Source organism: Ailuropoda melanoleuca, chromosome 9 (genome assembly GCF_002007445.2).
Source record: "Ailuropoda melanoleuca isolate Jingjing chromosome 9, ASM200744v2, whole genome shotgun sequence".
Lineage (NCBI taxonomy): Eukaryota > Metazoa > Chordata > Mammalia > Carnivora > Ursidae > Ailuropoda > Ailuropoda melanoleuca.
In genome coordinates, this window is record NC_048226.1 from 74,736,922 (window position 1) to 74,761,231 (window position 24,310).

A 24,310-nucleotide genomic window follows, 5' to 3' on the forward strand; every position below is an offset into this window, starting at 1 on the left:
ATTTTAACTGGGGAAATATCAGATCTATATTTTAGAAGGCAGTTCTAATTGCGCTGTGGAAGTGACTGGAGAGGTAAGACTAAAACTGAGAAATTGTTAGGGTATGAACTTGGTAGTGGCAATGGACAAGGAAAAGAGAAGACATTTGATAGAAATATTTAGAAGGCAGATTTGGTATTCTTTGAAGACTGACTGAGTGGACACTGAGAGTAAGATTAAAGAAAGGATCCTTTCTGGCTCTTGTTAAGAACACATGGACGTGAAGTTCCAGATAAGAATCCTCAAATTATTAGCACAAGACATAAAACAATATTTATACATGTTTATTCCCTACAATTCCCTACAATATGCAATAGGCAGGAGATTCTCAAAAACTTCCTGTTGGATGAATGACTAAATGAAAGAATAGTAAAGAACTAAATGTTCATAATTTCAAATTCTGGGAATAGGCAGATGAATTTTTTTTTAAAGATTTTATTTATTTATTTGACAGAGATAGAGACAGCCAGCGAGAGAGGGAACACAAGCAGGGGGAGTGGGAGAGGAAGAAGCAGGCTTATAGCGGAGCTCAATCCCATAATGCCGAGATCACGCCCTGAGCCGAAGGCAGATGCTTAACCGCTGTGCCACCCAGGCGCCCAGAGGCAGATGAATTTTTTAATAGAATTTCAAGAAACTACAATTGTTTCCAAGGCCCAGAAAGTGCAATTCTTCCCAAAGCTGTAAGAATCAAAACATATGAAAGACTTCATAGATTAAAGGCTCAGTATCTTTATTTTTTAATACCTAAAATATGTTATAAATTTGAAGATAGTTAATAAAAAATATGAAGCTATTTAAGTACTTAAATGTACCATTTCCTTAAATCTTAAAAAATGTTTTTATTTATAACAAAAGTAATTCAGTAAATTTTCTACCTTACTGTTAACAGTCATCATTCTAAATCTTTTCTCTGTTTTTTGTAAATACCCATTCTTATTTTTATCCCTCCATTTTCAGTTGAAGACCCCACCTCCCGCTTTACTAACAAAACAGGCACCCAGCCTGAATTACCTCATTCTCCTTCTCTATGCCTCTTAAATTACTGGAAGGAAATTTTCCTTCATGGAAAATGATTTCAATTGTTCTAGTGAAAGTGACTACCTTTTGGTATATTGGACAAAAAAAAACTAAGTATGAACCTTTCTAATATTGTGATATACAAATTGAATATTGATTTAAAAGATGAGCAGGATTTACAAATTGACTTTGATTTACTCAATTACGGATAAAGAAACTAAGGTCCAAAGAGGTTCAACAAATAGTCCATGATGGCCAAGCGATTTTTCGCATTAAAAGGTCCATCCTAGCTCTAAAAATCTATTATCCTATGATTAGAAAGAAAATCTATGAATAGGTTATGGGTAACAGAAAAATACAAAGTAAATTGGCTATGATTTATCAAAGTAAAAGTAGACTTTGGTTATTTAAAATCTACCTGTGAATAAGTTAAAAATAAAGAAGAGTGTATCAGTATATATTAATTTATTTTTGAAATGTTCATTAAAATTATATGCTAGGAATTGTTCTAGGCTGTGGAGACAGAACAGTGAACAAAACAACAATCCCTCTTTGTGGGGCTCATATTCTAGTGAAGGGTAGCAGAGAAAATAAGACTAAATAAGCAAACTGCACACTATATGAGATGGTGAGAAGTGCTATAGATTATCAGAGCAGAAAGGGGTATACTAATTGCCAAGAGTTGGGTGGAGGGAGAGTTACAGTATTTTAAATAGAGTCATCAAGGAAGCTTTCATTAAGGTGACATTGGAGCAAAGACCAGAAAAAGAAAGAACAGGTCATGCAATGACTTAGGCAGGGGAGGCGGTTGGGAGGGGTGGAGAGGGACCTGGTGAGAAGGCGGGAGGATGCAGGGATGTGATATTTCAGGCAAAAAGAAAGTCAAGGGGAAAAGCTTTGAGGTGTACTATTTGTAGCATGTTTCACGAACAAGAGGCTAGAATAAGAAAGCCAATGGGGCTGGAGCAGAGGACAGGAGGAGTTAAAAGGGAAAAGAAGAATAGGAAGCTACTGAAGTAGCAGGCTGCTGAAAGGCCTTATATTAAGAATAAGATAGAAGCTGTTGGAAGTTTTTTGAGTAAGGAAATGATAGGATCTATAAGAAATGACAAATGTTGGCGAGGATGTAGAGAAAAAGGAACCTTCATATAGTGTTGGTGGGATGCAAACTGGTGCAGCCGCTCTGGAAAACAGATGGGGTTCCTCAAAAAGTTAAAAATAGAACTACTGCATCCTCCAGTAATTGCATTGCTGGATATTTACACCCAAAATACAAAACACTAATTTAACGGGATACATACACCCCTATGTTTATTGCAGCATTATTTACAATAGCTAAATTATGGAAGCAGGCCAAGAGTCTTTCGATAGATGAATAAAGAAGATAGGGTATGTGTATGTATGTAAGTATGTATGTGTGTATATATATTCAATGGAATATTATTCATCCATAAAAAGAATAAAATCTTGCCACTTGCAACAAAATGGATGGAGCTAGAGAGTATAATGCTAAGTGAAATGAGTCAGAGAAAGACAAACACCATATGATTTCACTCATATGTGGAATTTAAGAAACAAAACAGATGAACAAAGGAAAAATCCAGAGAGAGAGAGAAAGAAACAGAAGAAACCAAGCAGCAGAATCTTAACTATAGAGAACAAACTGATGGTTAGCAGGGGGGAGGGAGGGGAGGAAATGGGTGAAATAGGTGAAGGGGATTAAAGAGTACACTTCTTTTTTTTTTTTTTTTAAAGATTTTATTGATTTATTTGACAGAGATAGAGACAGTCAGTGAGAGAGAACACAAGCAGGGGGAGTGGGAGAGGAAGAAGCAGGCTCCCAGCAGAGGAGTCCGACGTGGGGCTCGATCCTGGAACGCCGGGATCACGCCCTGAGCCGAAGGCAGACGCTTAACCGCTGTGCCACCCAGGCGCCCCTAAAGAGTACACTTCTCATCATGAGCACTGAGTAATGTACAGAACTGATGAATCACTACATTGTACAGCTGAAACTAATATAACCACTGTATGTTAACCATGCTGGAATTAAAAACTTAATTTTAAAAAAAGAAATGATAGACTCTAACGTCCCTTTTAAAAGGCCTATTCTAGCTTTTATATTGACTATAAGAGAACAAGGGGTTATGCAGGGACATAAGAAGGCAGTTCCAATAACCCAGGTGAGAGATGGAAGTGGTGAGAAGTTAAATTCTGAATATATTTCAAAGGCAAAGGTAAAAGTATTTGCTGACAGATTAGACATGGGTTATGAGAGAAAGACTATAAGCTTTTTTAGTCTGAACACCAGAAAGGACAGAGTTGCCATTACTGAGGAAGGGGAGACTATCGGAGACACTGGTTTGGATGGAGATTGAAGAATGGAATACGAGGAGTTCAAATTTAACCATATTAAGTATGGAAATGCTTTTTAGACATCCAGTTAAGGATGTCAAGAAGGCAGTTAGATATATGAATCTGAAGTCAGAGGAGAGATATAGGGGGGAGATACAAACTTAGAAGCCACAAGCAGATAGATGACATTTAAAGCTATGTGTCTGAATGAGATTACAGAGATGTTCAGAGGCCTAGCTTTGGGGCATTCTAATGTTTTAGGTCAAGAGATATGGAAGATCCAAAAAGAGTTTGAGAAGTGGCCAGTAGGGTAGGAGGAAAACCAAGAAAGTGAGTGTCCTGGAAATCACCGTTTGTAATGTTGCTCTTAAGGCAAGTAAGATGAGATAATAAAATGAACCAGTGTATTTAGAATGGTGAATGTCATTTGTGTTCTTGATGAGATAGCTGGGGAAAGAAGTGTATAAAAGTCTGATATGAAAAGCCACAACATGTTTTATTGCTTATGATCCATGAGAATGAGAAATAGTGATAAAGCAGGAAAGGGAAGAATTACTGGAATGACAACCTGAATTGAAAAAAGGGCATGAAATCTATTGAGCAAGTGCAGGGGTTGGTCTTAGAAAAAGCACAAACCCACAAAGAGGAACAAAAGAGAAAGTCAGAATATAAACTGTTAACAGAAAACAGCTTATGTTCATTTATTACTATTACTTTTCTTAGATTCATATTTTATCTTTGTTCATTATTTAAAAAATAAATTAATATCTATTTTACTTTTGTACATAATAAAATAATGGCTTTCTGGATTCTAGAATATCTCCTTTCAGTCCAAAGAACTTTCTTGAAGACCAAGCAATTCTAGCACACTGCAAAACTATCCCAAATGGCAGAAATAACTCAGATTCATATGGGACATTCCAAGTCTCTTTACAATTTTTCTTAACCAAGAAAAAAGTAACCAGAAATCTCATAAGGGCATACCATTAACAGGGATATGCCAAGATAATATTCTTTTTACACCACATGATTTATGTCAAATATAATCTCTCTGTATATTAAATACCCTGGGACAAATAATATACAGGAAGATTATATTTCAATATTCAGGGAGATAATATTTGACATTTGTTATATTTAGTTATATACAGTTGTCCTCTTCCCTTTATTCATAAATTGGAGCAAGTAAATTTATATCAGTAAATTATTCAGACTTTTAAAATATTTTTATTGATTTATGAATAAAGAATAACCTAAATATTAATAACCTAATATACCAAAACTACAAGTTTCAAAAATTCAAGTTGTTTTAAATATACATGAGAAACTACATTATTTTTCAAAGATAGTGACTTCTAAGTTTGTATCTCCCACCTAGACCTTTCTAATTTACTGACTATATATGTACACAGAGATACATGTAACTTATATACATATGTAAATTGTGTGTATATATAAGTTTACATATAAATATATATAAACATCTATACATATACATTTGCCAGGAGAATGACTTGTATACTAGCTGTATTTGAGCCTTTAGCTTAGTAAATTTCATTTAGTAAAACAGAAAAACAAAGCTAATCACACATATACCCAATGACGCTACTGAAGGCACGACTGACTATACAGCAGTTTTATTCAAGAGGTATAAAACATTACCACCGTATCCATTAATAAAATTTAAACTAAAATAAACACAATCAGGAATAATGTGAACTACAACATTAAAACAGTAAAATTACCAACTTTTTCTGTTTCTAAGAAGTAATCTTTTGGATATTAGTGAAACTTCTAAGAAAGAATGCATGCTGTTCTGGGACATATGCCACTGACTGACATTTTTTTTTTTTTTTACAATAAAGCAGTGGATTTGTTTTCTAGGGCTCACATAACAAATTGCCATAGACGAGGTAGCTTAAACAACAGAAATTTATTTTCTCACAATTCTAGAGGCTGTAAGTCCAAGAGCAAGGTCTTTGCAGGGTTGTTTCTACTCAGCCCTCTCTCCTTGGCTTGCATGTTGTGATCTTCTTGTTTGCACATAGTCTTCTGTCTGTGTCCTAACCTCCCATTCTTGTAAGGACAGCAGTCATATTGGCTTAGAGTCCACCTGGGCAAACCCATTTTAATTTAATTACCTCTTTAAAGGTCCTATCTCCAAATAAAGTCACATTCTGAGGTACTGGAGGTCGAGCTTCAAAATATAAATTTAGGGTGGGGGGGCACAATTCAGCCTATAATGAACACTACAGTTAGTTACAAGAAAAATGTATAACTTGGTTTGAAGGCCTTATGGTATTTTTCTTTTCTGAAATCACAATATTTTAATTAAAAGTTAGGTCCCTCAAATTAATCCACTGAAATTCTTTTTATTACAAAGATTAAAATGTTCATTCCTTAAACAGGATTATCACTCAATGTTCCCCGAAAAACTAAAAATGGTGGAAAGGATTATACAGATTTCTTTATAATTTACAAGGCATTTTCATATATCTGTTACTGACTGGGTCACACAACTCTGGGAAATTCAGAAAATATGGCTAGGTCTAAAACTTCTCTTATTCTTCATTCAGTGGTCATTTAACTATATTATGTGACACCTAGAAAAGAAAGTAGATGAAAATTTATGTGCATGAGGATTTGGGAGACTTGTCTAGAAGAATGACTTAGGCCTAAGCCCACAGTTGCACAACGCTTTTTCAAGGACCACAGAATGGTTACATCTATGATATGATAGCACAAGCAGGGTAAAATTAAGAAAGGACATGCTTATTTGGTAAACTGGACTAAGTTATTTTCCTAACTAATCTGATATTACTTAGCTTATAGTTTATAACCAGACTTTCCTCAGACTCTGATAAAGTAATTTGAAAGCTTTGGCCAATGTTTAAAAGTTCAGATGACTTCTGGTGATGAAGAGTGGCTATGGTGAACTAAAATTCTGTACTGTATTTTTAAAGTTTCGTTTAAAGAGCAGAGCACACTGATAGGATCAGGGGCAAACACACGGTATTCTTCCTCTGGGGATGTCCCTAGAGCTCCATCAATCAGCTTGATCATATTAACTGAATCATTGTTCCACTCATTGAGCCGGTGTGCTCACTGCCTAAAAATTCACAACTCTGCCAACTATGGCTACCACTATTATGGTGTGCTTTTTCTTGTTGACTAATATCATGCTTTTTGCTAAGGAAAGCTATAGAACATTATCATTGAAATTTCTCTATCGTAAATACAGGAAAATTCTTCATGCTAGGGTTCTTTTTTTTTTTTTTTCTCTTCATGTTGAAATCCCTAAAGTATTCTACCCTGGGGATAAACTCAGGATCTGGCAAAAGCAATGAGCAGAAACATCTTTTAGAAGGGAATCTAAATTTATACTACATGAAGTGAAAACTTCTGATTAAATATGCCTTTATTTCCTCATTCTCCTGAAGCTTCAATAAAGTAAGTAAAGGAATAAAAAGAAAACAAAAAAGAATAACAAAAAATGAAGGGAGAGAAAGATGATGAGAGATTTCAACGGAATTCTCTGGGAGATGGAAAGCAGCTGGAGAGTGGTGCTCAGTAAAAGAAGCTATTAACATGGGTGCCTACGTAGGAAGTTATCTGTAAAAAAAACTTGCTTTTTGTCTTTTCTTCCTTCTTTCTTTTTAGTCTAATTCACCCTACAGAATACTGGAAAGGTTTAGGACATTGAGGCATAACATACTGGGGAAGTTGATAATGAACTCAATGCTAAAAACAAAGAAAACGGTTGAAAGTAGCTAGATCCTCATATTTTGTCTACTCCCCCACACTCCTAAGCGAAGTAATTCCTTCCCTATTTTCTCCCTACTTCAACCTTGGAAGATACAACTGTTTTAGCTTCTTGATAAATTACTACATCCAAGAGGCTTTGGACCAGGGACAGTAATCAGTGTGAGGGATGGGATGGGAAATGGGACTGAAGTCAAAAGGATTAAGTCCAAATTTTTGTACTGATTGGTGGGACTCTGGCCCCCTTCTCTACCCTGCTCCTGGAATGTAGGTGTTGAGACATATACTCACGCAGGTGGGAGAATAAAAGAATACTTCTCTGGAGAACCAAATGACCCTAAAGAAAAGACCTAATGAAACGGACACAGAGAGATCCTAATTTAAAAAAAAAAAAAAAAAAAAAGCAGGCACCGTATTCATCACAAACACACAGTGCTTCCATATAGCATTCTAGTGTCTTATACTTAAATATAAAACAGACAGCTAAGTATCACAAGACATTTGAGTAAAGTCTTCTATATGAAAGTTAGACACTAGATAAGATAAGAGAAAATAAAATACCTAGAGCAAATAGAGACACTGAAAGGAGCAGAACATTAAGGAATATTCTCAGAGAGATAACTGCTTATCTCTGATATCTGATATTTATCTCTGATAACTGATTAGTGCTAGCTAAAACAAGAACAACATGCTATTAAAAAAAGAAGAGAACATGGAAGACTTGGAAATGAAAAATAAGATAGCCAAAAACACCAATTTAATAGAAGATTGGGAAGATAATATTGAAGACATCTCCCAGATAGAACAGAAAGATCAAGGAGATGGGAAACAAGAGATGAAAAGCAAAGAACTCAGAGAATCCAACAAAGGATCTGACTATCAAACAAAAAAATGAAGGGAATGAAATCATCTGAAGAATTACACAAGAAAATTCCCCAGAACTGAAATGTGTAGAGAAGTCCAGATTGGAACAGGGCATAGAAAAGAAATAAAAGCAGAGGAGGAAGAAATTGATAATTGAGCCCTCATAAAACAGTATTGAAAAAACACAGTAAATTTAGACAAATGAATAATAAAAACTGTCAAATGTAAAGTTTAAGTAGTTACTAATTCCAGGAAAGAATGAAATGTTGTAGAGAAGGAGGGAAGAATTGCTCTACGACCTACAATGGCAAATGTATTTGGGTGTTTGATAAAGTAAACCCTATATAAAAAGGATGGGCAAAGCAGAAAAAAAGCACTGGCAGAGATACCACTGCTATACTGAGACAGCAGTAATCTATATTATTAAGAAATATAGAAATAGCAGGGAAAATGTATATTTAGAAGAATTCAGTGTTCGGTTTGGGAGAGGAAGATTGGCTTTATTATAATTTTAGTGAAATTTGCCTTAATAAAGACTGTTTACATATTTTGATGAAAATAAAAATCTAATTGATACAAAAAGGAAAATCTAAGATTATAACAAAGGGTAAATGAGACTGGAAAACAGCCAAAACTTATATATTTCATTTATATGTAAACTTTAAAAGAACTTTTAAATGTAAAGCTGGACTTCATTTATAATAGTTATTTTTAGTATGATCAAATAATATTTCTCTTATTTTCACATTATGTTAATGCCTTGATTTATGAAATTTATGCCTTTGTTTGGCATCTTTACACTTACATATGTACTAACTTTTTAAAAACAAAAAAGATCCAAATGTCATACACATTCTACTAAGTGAATTACAGTAACTCTTTAAGAGTATTTCTCTGCAAAACTTTGTTTTCAAGTAAGACAAGGCTTACTTCCTACCTTAGTCATTGGTTGTAAGGAACAGACAATCAGACAAACTAGCTAAGAAATGATGGGACATTCATTTAAAGGATAAAACACTATTTAAAAAACTTAGGGGCCAGTTTTTTGAGAGACTGAACAAGGTATAAAACGCCATCAAGACCCAAGGCAGTTGATTTCATTCTCTCTATTCTCTCCTTCCAGGGCCAAAGGGACTCTCATTTCTTCATCTTTTTATGTGCCTGAACCAATATTTTCTTTTTCCATGGAGATTTCCGTGTTTCACTTATGCAAGCCCAAACATGGTCACTCCAGGGTCAGCTTTACCTCCTCTTCCTAAATGGTCCAAAGTTGTCAAGTAGAATTTCTAAATTCCAATTCCAAATGCTTGGAAGATGAATCTGATTGGCTCAGCTTGAGTCAAGTACCTACAATTGATCCAATCAGCTGTGGGCTGTGTTTGGGGGAGCTGTCATGTGACCTGATACTCCCTGGCAGCTATTGTGGAAGGAGAGAAGAGATTGATAAGCAAATTGACTAACACATTTGCTTTACTTTTCAGCTAACTTGATAAGGACTCACACAGTCTCTTTCCATCCCTAGCCCAGTTCCTCCAAACAAAATAGACACTTCAAACAAACTGGAGTGACTGACAGGTATCCCAAATGAAGCGGTGAAATGTGAAAAGTATAAAGAAGAATGTATGTCTTTTCTCCTGTTCTTGAACTTTTTTCACATGCATGCATTAAAATTCTAAATCAGGGGAGTTATAGGAAACTTCTTAATCTTATTTTTCATCCCAGAGACATTCCTACAATTGACCAACTTTTAAGGCCAATATGATTGCCTGGTGATGTGAGTTGTTACTTGAAGATTTTCATTATGGCTGTTAACGGTATGAGAGTAGATCCTGTGTTACAGGAAAAGTTTCCAGAATTTGTTTATGCTACTGTTGCTTTCCTTTTATTACAGGATTAAAATTACATTTATATTTTCAACCATATGAAGCCAATTCTTGCATCCCCATCTATTTTATAGCCTATGTAGAGAAGTATTAAGGAACGGGGTTGGGATGAATGATGGGCTGGAAGAAATACTTAGATTCTAATACACAAGGTATGTGAACTAGCATTATGTTAGCTCCCATTAAAATGTCACATATGTTCGTTTCTTGATAACTGCTTTCATTTACTTTTAAAGCTGAAAAAAAAATTTTGTTAAATGACACTTGTACCTTGGCTTTTTTTCCTAAGGACATTAAGAAGAAATTTCAGAGAAGAGACAGAAGAAAAAAACCTTTTGTTAGCAGGGTTTATCAGTAGTGTTTTTTATGGGTAAAAGAGGTTTGGTTTTAGGTTATGTGTTGGAAGAGATGTAAGAACAGGTGTGATTATAATCTCATTGCATTCCACATCTTCATAGACAGGTTAGTTTAGAGTAGGCAGTTGCTTATTTTATAAACTTATGAAACCATACAGGTTTCCTGGATATCTGGCTGAAAATTCAAGACAACTGCCTGCCGATTTCACAAATTTAAAGTAGATGGATTTGTAAATGTGGATAAAAATGCAACAAATAGAAATTATCTTTTCTTCTTCCAAGATATTATTTTCAAATCTATGCCAGGCTTCTATTTAACTATCACCAAGGAAATATTACACAGTTTGCTAGATCATTCTGTACTAGAGCTGAATGATGAATGGAAAAGAAAATAGAACTAGTCTATGAAATGATGACTTCATTACAGTGATTATTTTTAACCACTTAAAGTTTATTTTTATTCATGTGTCAGGTATTGTGCTATGCTTTCAGCCATTTTCACATTTAATCTTCTTAATAACCCTCTGAGGTAGGTATTATTATCTTCTATCAAATGAGATTGCCAAGGACTTACACCAGATCATGTCATGAACAATTGGTAAAGTCAGAAATCAAGCCAAAATTTTAGTATTTCAAGGAATATCACTGTTTTATATATTAACTGCAATTGAAAAAAAAAACAGCTTAATTGAGTTTCTTTTTTAGCAGTAACTGTGAGAAATGGCATGTCTATGTATTTGTGTCCTGTATTTATTCAGATCACTATTTGTGTGCCTACAATTTCATTTGAGTGTCTATTCCTTGGTGACAATTTCTTCAGAAACAATGGTCTCCTCATAGATTTGTCCACTGGTAATTCAACGACATATTTCAGAAGCTCAGCTATCTGAGTCTTTCAACAAAAAGAGCTTTTACACTTTGAGTAATATATACCTTTTATCCTCTCAAATTAAAAAAAAAATTATATATCTTTTCTAACTAAAAAAAAATTGTCTATTTAAGTTAACTCATGTAATTGTTCTAAAGTGACCATAATCTGAAACTGGGGAGAAGAACTCTCAGAATTAGACCAGTGTACTCTGGTTGAACTTTGGTTTTTCAGTTAATTGTGCTTAGCTTGCAGCTCAGGTTGATAAGCTTGTTTGTGTTGACACTAAAGTATCTACTTAGTGATATTATGCTGCCAATTATAACTGTTTTTATAAGTAATGAACCAAATTTAACTCCTGATAGTTTAAAAATATTTGACTCCTATCATTAACATTTCTCAAAAAATGATATTATCAACATCATTTTGTTTTTCATTTTCTAGCATTTTTAGAATGGGAAAACTTTCATTCAAGATTAATGGTTAAAGGTGTTATTAGCTATTCACGAATTAAATGAAAACCTGCAAGACCAGCTTACATTTTAAAAAAATATATAGTGTAAGTGTGACCTCTTATGCCCTATACTCACATTGAATCAGGCTAGATTAATAATAATCATAAATACCATTTTTAGCTACTCAGTTATTCCTTAAATTAATACATTAGGTGGTATCATAATTGGGACAGCCAATACATTAAAATAGATTACTTTTCACAAGTCAGATTATACATGTTGTGCATTTCAAACCTGAATTAAATGTATTGCTCTTTTATTTTCAAAGAATGCTGATGAGGCAAAAAACACAATGTAAAAAAAGCATAATTCATCTTGAGAGTTTACAATGTATAGAGATCTATAATTCATGCGATTTCTAATCTTTATTCCTGCATATGGATGTTGTTTGACGTATTTTATTGAGAGGCTGGACTTTAGCTGTGAAACTTACTTGTGAAATTGTTTTATAACAAAAAATAACATGCTTTTACTTTCACTATTCTATTCGGTGTACTACTGTAAGAAAAAATGTACTAAAATCAGAATGTTAAGGCCTCTTTTTTTCCCTCAGGTCAGCAAGGAAGTTATAATACATAGAAAAATAAAAATAAGAAGAAAGCAGATTTGTGAAGGCACAAGTCAGATTCAGAAATCTCTCTTTGCCTGAAGCATTACAAAAGACACAGCATGAAGGCAGACTCTTTAAGGGAGTCTCCTCTGTCATCAAGGGTCTAGATTACATCATCACTGATTTCATCTTTTCCATCTCCTAATTTTAATGTCTCTGCTTTCTCAAAGGCTGCTGTAATTTATCCCATGGGTTCTCAAAATAAGTGACATTTAAAATAGAAATATGGCTTCTGTGTTTTCTTTATTGTCTCTGCCATTTGTCGATACCACACCTATTTGCAGAGATAAATACCTTCTGTTCCAGAAATGAAAATGCTCTTTACATGTCCACTGTTTTGTCAAGAATTTTTGTGATTTGTAAAATGAAACACTAATAATACATTTGTGCTGCTTTAGTGTAAAACTTAATAAAAATGAATTTTGTTGAATGAAATGAAATGCTAATGAAAATGCTCTTTACGTGTCCACTGTTCTGTCAAGAATTTTTATGATTTGCAAAATGAAACACTAGTAATACATTTGTGTTGCTTTAGTGTAAAACTTAATCAAAATGAATTTGGCTGAATTTATGAGACAAGAGCTATATTCAACATAAATTTGCCAGAAATGTTTTGCATCATGTGATACTTCAACTATAATTTTATTTTTCTTCTTAGCTCAGCCTGGAGCAACCCTTCCCCAAGCATGTTTTAAAGACAAACAAAATTACAGTAGTTCTTACTTTCTAATATGTTCACTCCTTCAGGGATTTATTGGGAAAGAGTAAAATATCTTTAAGAGGATAGTTAAGTCCCGGCTGTGAATCATGTGCCAAGATGTTCAACGACTTCTTTTTCTTTAAAGACATAGATAATAAGAATAGGAAACCAAGTGTTAGCTACTTGGGAGTGTTTCTTTAAAAAAAAAATCTAGAATTTCCCACTTTGAACATAGGTGAGTTACCATTTCAAATTATCTATCTGAGAATAGGAGGGATTTAAGGAGTTTTCAGCAGTTCTCAAATGTGTCTGCCATGTGGTAGCCAATTCAGGTAGAAGCTGTCACTGGTTTCTGGTAAAGAAGTTAAATTTACTCCTTTTCAGGGACTGTTCCTACTGATTCCTGTAACTCCTTTGGTGTTAAAATAGCAACTTTAAGATGAAATTATGTGAAGCTAAATTATAGTTATTACTTTTAATGTCCTCACTTAGCAAAATAAAAAGCTGGCAACTTATTTGGCTCCTTTACCTTTTTCCTGTAAATTTTACTGGTTCATAAAACCCTAAATCAGTGAGCATTGATCTAATGGAGCTTCTGCCCTTCCACGAATAATTATTGAGTCTTTGGGGACAGATCATGAATATGACACACAGATGCTGAATGGAGCTTAGAGTCTAGTCATAGACACAAATGATAATATATAATGATTATAACACAGTGGGATAAGTGCTTTTAGGGAGAGGAAATACTGGAGCATATGAGCAGGGCACCTAACCCCGATGGGGTGAAGTCAGGCAAAGATCTCTCTAGGAAAGAGATAACAAAATATGAAGTATAGTATATTGGCTTTGTGAGGAAAGCACCCTTTTCAAGATGTCTAGGTACTTGGAAAATCAAACCAAGTGTTACTTTATCATCATGGAATCAGAGCAAAGAGCCATTAACTAAAGCCTGTTAAACTTTGATGAAATAATCACGTCCCAGCTAATATAATAGTTCTTTAGCGGGCAGACATTAATTTCTCTAGAGACAGGGCAGTGGGATAACATTTTTAGGTTAAGAAGTGATATTCTCTTTCTCTGCCCATCTCTCTGAGAGTGAAACTTGCCTCACTGTCCTCCAGGCCCTGAATTACTGTCTCTGGGAGAGAGTGTCAGGGGAGAAAACTGGGAAGTCAGGAACCTCATCCCTTTGGCTTTGGTTTTCAAATCTCATCAGAGAGGATATACGTAGGTGCATCTGGAAAAATCACAAGACAATTCTTGGGGGAATAAAGCACTGAGACTGCAGGGGTACTTCTCTTGAGACTGAAATATTGCTCTCACAGGGTTGGGGAATGGAGGCAGGAGTGGTAAGGAAGATGAGCCTCAAGGGGAGCTGATAAAATTCAAGTTTAGAGGCTCCAAGGGAGAGAAGCCGTATTGTCTAATCAGGGTGTTAAGGAGGTGAGAGCACCCAGAACAAATAAAAGATTGGAAGGTATGCAGAGGGAGGGAACCTCAAATTCCCATGTGATTAAAAAGTAGTTAGGAGAGCCACAACACGTGGAGGTGCTTGTGGAGGGAAACAAGGGCTGTAGTGCTAACTGGAAGACCAGGTGGGCTTCCCAAAGCCTCGAGACTACATAAGCATGACTGATATATAATTGGTATGGCTGTACCGGTTTATAAGTTATCAAAGTACTTTACATTCACTGATAAATAGCCATTTACCCATAATCACCTACCCTCCCCAAACAAAGAATAATGCCTGGGATAACAGAGGAGGCTCCAGGATGCTGTGTAAGCAATAAGCCACTGTCTGCATCCTTTCTGATTTTTTTGGTGTATTAAGTTACCTGTTGTTGTATAAGAATTCATTCCCAAAGCTGGCAGCCTAAAGCAATAATAAACATTTGTTCTCTCACACAGTTTCCATGGGTCAGGAATTTGGCAACAGCTTAGCTGAGCTGTTCAGGCTAAATGTATCTCATGAGTCTGCAGTCACAATGTCAGCTGGGTCTGAAGTCTAGATCGAAGATGTGTCACTTACATGGCTTGCAAGTTGCAGGAGACCTCAGTTCCTCACTACATGTATCTCTCTCTGTAAAGCCGCATGATTGTCTTCATGACATGGGAGCTTTCTTCCCCAGAATGAGTGATCTAAGAGAGAGCAAGGCAGAAGACACAATACCTTTTATGACAGCCTCAAAAGTTGCACTGCATCATTTCTGAAATATCTTATTGATAACACAGGTCACCCCTATTCAATGTGGGAAAGACTCATACAGGGTGTGCTAACCAGAAGGTGAAAATCATTGGGGACCATCTTAAAGGATACTACCACAGTCAGTGACCTTGCCCTATGGTTTGTTCAACATTCTAAACATCACTTTCACACAAGTCAGAGTAGTCTTGAAAAAGGAGAAGGCAGCAAGGCAGGGGCAAGTTTCAACCTGAGATTAAATTTTTGTCTTCCTCCAAGAAGGTACCCCAATTAGAAATTTAGTTTTATAAAAATGCAATTTCATTCTTGCACAACTGAATTTGTGCATTGAGATTCATAGCTTCTGTGTTCCATGTAACTAGTTGTTCCCTGAAAATAACTGCCAAAGTTTTGTTCACCAATACTCTACTGTTGCTTTAATTCTTTCTTTAAAAGGTACAATCCCTCAATAACTTTGCTACTCATTTGAGTCTGAGAAGCACTCTGCCTTCTTCCATTAGGTACTGCTTTCATTATATCATTCATTCTGGCAACCCAGGATATGGAGCACCTGTAATATCGTTTCTAGGAGGGCACCTGTGCAGCACAGCAAATGCTAACTGGGACTGCCTTGGCATTCAGTAGGAAGAAGTACAGGTTGACAGTGAGGGTCTTTGAATTTATGCACCATTCATACTTTAGACCCGTAATCAATTTTGTTTTGGGGGGCAAGTATTAACAAAATTTGGCCTTGCTTAAGTTTATTAACAAGCAATCATCAATGATAGTATGGCAGCTATCCAGTGAATTATCAAGGGACATTGTGAGCACAGTATCTTTGGAATTTTCTAGTACTTCATGGAGATCTTGAGTTATAGAATTTTAGAAATGCTGCCATTTTTCAGAGTTATACTGTTATTCTTGGAAAGCTGTTTAAAAATTCTAAATTACTTGTATATACTTGGAATCTGACTGAAAAAAAGAAATATGAAATCCTAGGTAATTTATCAGTGGTAGTAGCATTAATTCCCTTTCCAAGAAAATAGTGAATAATTCCTGATTAGTGTCTCATAAACAAATGAGCAAATTTTCAGGTCTCTGTGGGCTATTTATAATCTACCATGTCTTTTTTTCAATGCAAAGCAACCACTGCTGAGCTATTAATCATATACTAGAAGAAGATATTCTGTGGAGTTGAAATAAAATTTCCACATGTCTAAAAGCTATGTTAAATAGCTTCGCAATCTAGCTAGTATTTCAGGAGACCTACTTCTCAACAAAAATGGAAGATTACACCCAGAATGGAATAATAATAACAATACTACTGTGGCAGCAAGGGAAGTGTACTGTTAGAATCTCCCTTCAAGAAAGAACTTGCTATTCAACTGCAAGGAGTGCAAGGCAGCTGACAGCTTCCAGCTCTTTAAGGCTTCAAAATTCATCTCAGCTTCTGAGCTGGGGCCACAATCTTCCAGGCAGCCCCCATTCAATGACTGAACATGTGAGGGTTCTAGGGCCTGACCATTTCTACCCAGTGCAGTACTCTAACGGGTAATCTTTGCTCAGGAGCTTTTCTCCTTGAAATGGCTAATACTTTGTCAGATCTAAATCGTGGCGTGAGGCTCTTACTGTCCAATCCAGCTTCGTATTCTCTTTTCTTTCACAGGCGTCAAATATGCTTCGTGGTCTGAAAGCTTTCCCTGCTCAAGCTTTCCCTTCCCAGAGTACCAAAATGACAAAGCTATTTTTTACTAAGATCCTACTCTGTGAAGGAGTGTATCATAGTGTGTTTGGGAAAGTTATTTAACCTCTCAGAACTGTTCCTTCATCTGGAAAGTGGAGTTGTTGTTTGAAATAATCTACAAAGAGCAATTTGTGAAGTGCCAGTATACAGTAAGTACTCAATAATTGGTATATAATACTGAGTATTATTATACCACATGCCAAACTCTGTGTGAGAAATTCCCAGTTTATTACTTGTAATCTTTGTTATAATCAGCAAGTATTAATACGCTTATTCAACATATAAGGAAACTAGGATTCAATGAAATTAAAATAACTTGCTCAAATTGCTTAATTACATAGCTAGAATGTGCAACCTTGGGTTAAAACCCAGCAAGTTCCGCAGAAGGGAGCAATGTACATGTATACTGGCAAATAATCCACTGCTATTACCTCGGAACGTAAGGAAACTCCATGCCCTCCATGACATGGTACGTACAATTTGTAGTTAATACAAATTACTTTGGCGACTCTTTCATAATTGTCAAGTCTGTACATTTAATTCCATTACATATGTGACACTAGAATCTGTCAATGGGTGTCTAAGACTAAGCATTTGTCTAAAAGCTTAGAAGAGCAATGTATAATGTCATTACCAGTCTCTGATGAGTACTGGTCAGTTATTCTCATAGAATGGCTCTCAAACTGGGTTTGTCTGATGTTTTCTCAAGATTAGACTGAGGTTATTTTTAATATTCCATAATCTTGCTATTGCTAGAAAAACTGCGTCAATTGAAATTATTCCCCTCTGACTGTTGTGGTTCCCACCCCACCCAAAGAAATGCTCAAGCCCATTATTAAAAGATGCAAAAGAATCTGTAATGGAAACATAATGGCTGAAGGAAGTTAAAATACTATTTTGCTCAAAAAATTTTTAGTGAGGTGGCAGTAATTTGAACTGAGTGGCAGTTTTTGAAGCACACTTATACTGTTCCTTAACTCACAGTTTCAAGATAAAGAACCACAATAAGACCTTACACCTGTCAGAATGGTTAAACTCGAAAAGACAAGAAATAACAAGTGTTGGTGAGGATGTGAAGAAAAAGAAACCCTTGTGCACTGTTGGTGGGAAGGTAAATTGGTGCAGCCACTGTAGAAAATAGCATGGAGGTTCCTCAAAAATAGTATATAATTACCATATGATCCAGTAATTCCACTATGGGTATTTACCCAAAGACAGAGAAAACACTAATTCAAAAAGATATATGCACCCCTATGTTTACTGCAGCATTATTTACAACAGCCAAAGTATGGAAGCAATCCAAGTGTCCATCCATAGACAAATGGATAAAGAAGGCGTGGTATATATGCACAATGGAATATTACTAAGCCATAAAAAAGAATGAGATCATGCCATTCACAACAGCATAGATGGACCTAGAGGATATAATGCTAAGTGAAATAAGACAGAGAAAAACAAATACCATATGATTTCACTCATATGTGGAATCTAAGAAACAAAGAAAATAGAAAACACACAAAAAGACAGACTCTTAAATACAGAGAATAAACAAACGAGTGACTACCAGAGAGGAAGTAGGTAGGGGGTTGGGTGAAATAAAGGTAATTAAGAATATACTGCTTATGATGAGCATTGAGTAATATACAGAATTGTTGAATCATTGTATTGTACACCTGAAATTAATATAACACTATGCTAATTATACTTCAATTAAAAAAATAATTTTAGGGGCACCTGTGTGACTCAGTTGGTTGTGTCTGCCTTCGGCTCTGGTCATGATCTCAGGGTCCTGGGATCAAGCCCCTCATCAGGCTCCCTGCTCAGTGGGGAGTCTGCTTTTCCCCCTGCCCCTTATCCCGCTCATGTCCTCTCTCTCAAATAAATAACATCTTTAAAAAAAAAAAGAATTTTATCTACAATTTAAAAAATTATGTTACATATGTTTAAAAAATATTTGAGATTGTGGTGCTTCTGCAGGTATGAGATAGAGATAGATGAAGCTGGTAGAATGGATTTAGGTGGTGGGCAGTTTTCTTAGTGGAATTCTGCCAGGAAGCTGGTCTTTTTCCCAAACAAATCCATGGGGTTGACTAAGTACGCCCTCCTATGTGCAAAAAAGCATATGACTTTGACCTGAAAGATAAGATGGATACTTTGTGTCTGGTGTTGCTATTGGCATTTAAGTGAATTCTGGCCAAGAGTGGTCAGCATGACCATAGAAAGAAAAAGATGACCAGTAAAGGAAATGAACTTGTGGCCTGATGGCAAGGGTAAGATATATCAGAACTACAGGTCTGAATAAACAACTTAAGCCACTTGAGGCTAGAGTGATGCTAACAAATCACAGAAGAGAGACTGTAGAAAAATGAAAATTATATTTGTAACAGAATAACATGTACTTAGAAAAAATGTATAAGTTAATATTCAGTATATACATTTTTAAAGATTTTATTTATTTATTTATTTGAGAGAGAGACAGAGAGTGTGTGAGCACGAGGAGGGTTGGGAGGAGGGCAGCGGGACAGGGAGAAACAGACTTCCTGCCAGGAAATATTATGGAGCAGGGAGCCCTACACAGGACTGGATGCAGGACTCCATCCCCGGACCGAGATCACAGTCTGAGCTGAAGGGAGATGCTTAACTGAGCCACCCAGGCGCCCCAATATTCAGTATATTTTTGTGTGAGGTTACCCATAATGCAATTTATTTCTTGTGAATAAATACTTTTTTGAACATTTTTCAAGTAAAGAATTCAGTTATAGTTCTACTGTAGAAAATGGAGTCTAATTGGGCTCCATAAACCATCAGGTCACTGTAATACTTCATAGACCCTCCTGGATGTTTGGTACACAAAAGGGATATTTACAAAAATACAGTTTTGCACAACGACTACTACATATACACAGATGTATGTGTGTATGAGAACAGAATATACACTTTGGAGAAATTAAATAACTATCATTTGAAAAAGTGGACTTTTAAGTATGGTTATAAATCTTAAAAAGAAACAGCTCTAATTTATTGCTCATGTGGGAGAAATTCTGGGTGTACTCTTTCTGGATGTACTTTCCTTTTCACTGTTACAACTATGGCACAGAGGGGTAATTATCAGTTCGTGAATTCTACTGTGAAAGGACCAAAGTGATCTCACTGGAAAGGTTTCCCAGAGACTCTCCTTTGCTTTCTAAAATAATATAACTGGATGTGAAATGAACTGCCGGAACATTTTAAAACATATATTGCAAATGATGGCAAAGTTGGAAAAACTAGAAGTGCCTAAATGCTATAGTTGTGCCAGCAAAGGGGGTATAGGCTCTTGTGTTTGGAGGGTGGGACATATCAAATTATATAATCTTTTAAAAATGTAATAAAAAGTATTCAGAGGTTTCTAAAACAACTCCATGTTAATCTGGCTTTTGGTAAATAAAACTCTAAGGAAAACTTCCTTCCAAATGTAAATGTGTCACAGTGAAAAATCTATTGACATGGAATGAAGATGAAATAAGTAATATTTTCCCTTAAATACAAAGGGATTTATGGCTATGATTCACTAATTAGAAACAATAACATGATTTAAAAGGTATAGTAAATTTTATATGAGACTTGCAGTGAAACCAATTTACTTTCATGGATAATTGTCACAGTAAATAGAGGTTATAAACTGTGCTACATAATGTGGAATATTTTAATTCAGTATGATTAAGACAGAACAAAGCAAACAGATTCTAAATAATGATGACGATGTTGGATATTGCAAAATCAATTCAAATGGTATTTTGCTGTCTTGTTAAATGATGTCCATTTTGCAAATGCCATAACGTTTATTACATCTAAAAAGTTGCTTTAGTCTTTCATAATGTCTGAAGATATTAATTGAAGTAAGTAAACTTTGACCATAAAAGAGAAGCACTCCAAAGGGCTTGTGATAAATATGGCTTGATAAATAAAGCTTAACCCACCTCAAAGATAATGTAGGCTTATTCAAAGTTATTCCTTTCTGACTCTAATTCATCCTGATGTATTATCATTCTAACTATTCAAACATAACCTTTTAAAAAAAATTAAAGCATGTCATAGACCACATTCATATGCTTTTTTCATTGTTTTACTGAGACCATTAGATGAGATAGTTATTTCCCATGATGTCTAACATGGCATAATCTAATATTTGGCTGCTTGGATATTTCCTTGATACTTCTCACCAATACTGGGCAGTGTTCAATCAGAGAAATTGAATTAAATTTTTTTTTTGTTTTTTAAAGATTTTATTTATTTATTCGACAGAGATAGAGACAGCCAGCGAGAGAGGGAACACAAGGAGGGGGAGTGGGAGAGAAAGAAGCAGGCTCATAGCAGAGGAGCCTGATGTGGGGCTTGATCCCATAACTCCGGGATCATGCCCTGAGCTGAAGGCAGACGCTTAACCGCTGTGCCACCCAGGTGCCCCTGGATTAAATATTTTTAACATATATGAATGAAAACTACTTTTTCAAAGTAGTGAGAGAGTGAGAGATAAAATTTTGAAAATATTTTATAAAAGCAGATTTATAGGAAGTATGATTGATGTTTATGTTTTCAGGGTTATGATTTTATCTATAGAAGATATTTCTTTTTTATTCACACTTATAATTACATTATAAAATGTTAAAGAAAAATAAAGACGTTTTGTTACTGATATACCAGTTTTTTCCTGGCCTGAGGAGGGCAAGTTTTATTAGACACCCGCAATGTTACAATATGTAAACATACAGTCACTTTCCCCACTTCAGAAATTATTATTGGTAAAAAAAATTTCCCTTAAATATATTTTTCCTGTAAATAGTTCATTTTTTATCTATGATTTAAACAGCATACCTTCTTGATATGTATTTCCCATCTTTGCTACCTACTAGTGGCAAGAACTTAAGCAAACCATTTTACTTCAGGGCCTCAGATTAGGAAACATATACAAAGTCCATTTGTTTTTCAAAGTATGGGCATTACCCCATTAATGGGTTGCAACTAGTGCTTTTATAAAAAAAAGTGAAATTGAATCAATTTGAATAGAAAATATAGAGAGAAATACATCGAAGGCTAGTTTTTTTTTGGTTTCAGTTTTATATATATGTATGCATGCTGTGTGATGTAAAATGTCTTCCTTCATATAGGTTGCAGGCAAAGAAGTTTGAAAAATATAGTTCTAATGATTTATAAATATCGTCTAAGTCAAAAATGAAATCATTCTAGCTTCCAGCTCAGAAATTCTGAAAATGGCCTCCTTTAACATACTGTCGTATGGTTTACTGCCTGAGAGACACTAGCAGCTAGTTACAAGGGCATTTAGCTGAAATGACTAGAGAATATTTACTCCCTTAATTAGTTTTAACTGACAATATCCATTGTAAGTATTTAAAAGGCACCTCGTTGGGCTTTCACCACCTCAAAAAATCCAACACAATGTTAGGGATAAACAAATATTAATTTGTAGATGTATGTCACAAATACATATGCCACATACTGTGGTAAGGGGCTGGGAGATGTAAAATGAATTGGTATAGTCCCAAACTCACTATGTTTATAATTTTTAGGAAAATATTAGATATAAAAAGAGAACATCCTATCCATAATCAGGGAGAAGAGTTCATATGTGCCCTACTATGAAATATTATCCTAATAATCACTAACAGAAGTTGTTATTTTTTGAGTATCTAATTCACTCATTCAATAAACATTTACTGTATGCCAGGTGTTTTCCTAGGTTGGATGTTCCAAGGTTAAAATGACAAAGTCCATACTCTCAAGGAAATTATATAACAATGAAAAATACAGAAAATAAGTAAAGAAAAGAAATCAAACTGGTAAGTGTCATAACGATGTAATAGGCATTAACTAGGAGCTACTTGTTATTGGATAGTCAACAAAGGCTCCCCATATAAGTAGATAGTAGTTTTAAATAAAACTGAGATATAAAAAACAAAAAGAAAAGAGCCAAAGATACGGAGAAGAACATTCCACGAAAAGGGATAATGGGCAAATGCTACCCAAAGCAGATAGGAGCTTGAAATGTTTGAGGAATAGGAAGTAGGTCAGAACGGCTGGGATCTAGTGAAGAAAGAATGGTAGATGATTTAAGAGATGTAGGAGAGAGCCACACTGGTTAAAGCCCTGTGAACTGTGGTAAAGTGTTTAGAGTATATTTTTATTGCCTGGAGGAGTCATTTGAGGGCCACAGGCAAAGGACCTCTGTAGTCCGATTTTTTTTTTTAAGACAGTAGGGGGGCTGTATAGAAAATAGATTTTACACAGCAAGAATGAAACTAACACGGTTAAGGGGCTATTACACTCAGGTGAGAGATGGTTGTGGCTTAGACTAAAGTAGTAGTAGTGGAGATATAAATAGATTCTGGGAAAGTTTTGGAAGTAGAATACAGAATTTGCTGACAAACTGCATATAGGGTGGGGAATCAACAATACTTCCTAGAATTTTAGTTTGTGCAACTAGGTGGATAGTTTCATCAACTGCAGTGGGGAAGGTCAAGTTGGGGGGCATGGTGGCAGGAACCCTGAGTTCTCTTCAGGATATGTTAAGTTAGGGATGCATATTAGCTATCTAAGTGAATATGTCAAGAAAGCAGAACTGGATCTCAGGGGAGAATTTGGGAGTCATCAGCATGTAAGTAGTATATATAGCCAAAGGACTAGTACTTCCATGGGAATGGAGGAGCGAAGTGCGAGGCCTGGGATGGTCTCATTCGTACATTATTCGGTATTTCATTCATTCATTTATTTATAAGATCTTAATGCGTTTTCAAATCTAGAGTGGCAGACAGTGATTCAGATCGGCAAGGAGACAGGCATATGAACAGTAAGAAGTCCTCGACCACACACACATAATGTGCAAAGACAGAATCCCGCTTAGTCCCTCACAAAGATTTAAAAAAAAATTTGGAGTGTATCAGTTTAGTCGAACATTCAAAAGAAAATGGAAAGCAAATCCCACTAAGGAAAGGAGGAAAGTTGGGAGCAAATAAAGGACTGGAGAAGAACGTCACGTTGAGGTAGCGCATGAAGAGAACAAGATACTGATTAGGGAGTGGGAAGAGAATGAATACACCTATACAGAAAAAAATGAAAAGCTGGGAGTTGCGCATATTAAAAAAAAACAGCATCTGCTAAAAAATCCCTGGTAAAACAGTCACCTCAAACCACGCCGGCTCCACCTTCCAGCGCCTAGCCACTGCGTCCTCAGAGTCCAAGAACGCCGCTCGCCGCCCAACTCGCCCCGCCCCCTTCCCCAACAGCCCCTCCGCAGAGCCGCGTGCACGTGCGCAGCGATTCCCGCCCCCTTCCCTCTCTCGACCAATGAATAGTGGTGTCGTAATTCGCCACCGCCCGGTCGCAGGTCACGTGACGGTGTCTCCCCGCCCTCTCGT

General features: G+C 35.7%; 1 long non-coding RNA gene across 2 annotated transcripts; it reads right to left on the bottom strand.

The window, feature by feature from the left end:
• Positions 1 to 625: 625 nt before the first annotated feature.
• LOC105237403 lies at positions 626 to 24,150 on the bottom strand. Of its 2 annotated transcripts, none has more exons than XR_002142569.2 (3): positions 24,077 to 24,150; positions 15,002 to 15,111; positions 626 to 720 (listed from the first exon to the last, which is right to left on the bottom strand). It is a non-coding gene; the product is annotated as an uncharacterized LOC105237403 (long non-coding RNA). The 2 variants fall into 2 exon arrangements; XR_004627882.1 differs by lacking the exon at positions 626 to 720 and adding an exon at positions 5,113 to 6,014.
• Between the last annotated feature and the right edge of the window lie 160 nt (positions 24,151 to 24,310).